Below are 2,152 nucleotides of genomic sequence, written 5' to 3' on the forward strand. Positions count from 1 at the left end.
CGGTGACTCACGCCTGTAATCCCAGCACTTTGGGAGGCCGAGACGGGCGGATCACGAGGTCAGGAGATTGAGACCATTCTGGCTAATACGGTGAAACACTGTCTCTACTGAAAATACAAAAAATTAGCCGGGCGCGGTAGCAGGCGCCTGTAGTCCCAGCTACACGGGAGGCTGAGGCAGGAGAATGGCGTGAACCCGGGAGGCGGAGCTTGCAGTGAGCCGAGATCGCGCCACTGCACTCCAGCCTGGGCGACAGAGCGAGACTCCGTCTCAAAAAAAAATAATAAAATAAAATAAAAATAAAAATAAAAAATAAAAAATTAGCCGGTATGATGGTGCGCGCTTGTAGTCCCAGCTACTCAGGAGGCTGAGACAGGAGAATCACTTGAACCCGGTAGGCAGAGGCTGCAGTGAACCGAGATCGCGCCATTGCACTCCAGCCTGAGCGAATGAGGGAGACTCTGTCTCAAAAAAAAAAAACAAAAAACAAAAAAACCATACACTCGTACACACACACACGCAAACACACATATAATTACAACATTAATATATGCTCGTTGTAAAAAACCGCAGATAGGGCCAGGCGCGGTGGCTCATGCCTGTAATCCCAGCACTTTGGGAGGTCGAGGCAGACGGATCACAAGGTCAGAAGATCAAGACCATCCTGGCTAACACAGTGAAACCTCGTCTCTACTAAAAATACAACAACAACAACAAAAAAATCAGCCAGGCGTGGTGGCGGGCACCTGTAGTCCCAGGTACTCCGGAGGCTGAGGCAGGAGAATGGCGTGAACCCAGGAGGCACAGCTTGCAGTGAGCAGAGATGGTGCCACTGCACTCCAGCCTGGGCAAGAGTGCGAGACTCAGTCTCAAAAAACAACAACAAAAAAAACAAAACAAAAAAACCTGCTGATACAAGCGCGTCAAAAAAGTTAAAATATCTCTCTTGACAACCCGGTTCCACTACCTCCCTGCTGTTACCAGGGGTTCTTGGGCTCTCAATGCAACAGAAATTAACATGAAGCTGAAAGAGTTTTCCCAGACAAATCCTCATTGGAGCTTATGCCTGGGTATAAGGGAGGCAGCACAAAAGAGCGAGAATTTCCTGACTCTCCAAAAAGAGCTGGTTGAGATTTTTTATTAGGCAAAGCACGGAAAGTGATATTAAGGGTAGGGTATACAGGCTGGGCAGGACAAAGCTCATGAGGGTGATATGCAGGTCAGCATATCCTGTTGTAATGATTATCTTTTTTTTTTTTTTTTGAGACTGAGTCTTCCTTTGTTGCCCAGGCTGGAGTGCAATGGCACAATCTCGGTTCACTGCAACCTCCGCCTCCTGGATTCTAGTTATTCTCCTGCTTTGCCTCCCGAGTAGCTGGGATTACAGGTGCCCACCACAACACCCAGCTAATGTTTGTATTTTCCGTAGAAACAACATGGTTTCACCATGTTGGTCAGGCTAGTCTCGAACTCCTGACCTGAGGTGATCCACCCGCCTTGGCCTCCCAAAGTGCTGGGATTACAGGCGTGAGCCACCCACCACGCCCAGCCAACGATTATCTTGAGTACTGGGCTAGCTGGTGGTTTGGCTGTCAGCAACAAGACTTTAAATGAAGTGTTCAGCATTTCTTCCTGAGATGAGACATTTCACAATCTTGGTTGGATAATTTGGATCTCCTAAGGCCAAATCCTAGAATTCTTATTTTATTTTATTTATTTATTTATTTATTTATTTATTTATTTATTTATTTATTTATTTATTCAGTCAGTCATTCTGAGAGAGGGTCTCTCTCTGTCGCCCAGGCTGGAGCACATTGGCACAATCTTGGCTTACTGCAGCCTCGAACTCCTGGACTCAAGTGATCCTCCTGCCTCAGCCTCCAGAGTAGCTGAGACTACAGGAGGCCACCACATCTGGCTTATTATTATTATTATTATTACTATTATTATTTTTTGTAGACAGGAGAGCTCACTATGTTAGCCAAGCTCGTTTTCAACTCCTAGGCTCAAGCAATCCTCCTGCCTTGGCCTCCCAAAGTGCTGGGATTATAGGTGTAAGCCACAGCGCCCAGCCTCTTTTGGTGTCATTTTAGATGGCACCATTTGAGACGGATTACAGGCACCCGCCACCACGCTAGGCTATTTATTTATT

Source organism: Piliocolobus tephrosceles, chromosome 1 (genome assembly GCF_002776525.5).
Source record: "Piliocolobus tephrosceles isolate RC106 chromosome 1, ASM277652v3, whole genome shotgun sequence".
NCBI classification, from domain to species: domain Eukaryota; kingdom Metazoa; phylum Chordata; class Mammalia; order Primates; family Cercopithecidae; genus Piliocolobus; species Piliocolobus tephrosceles.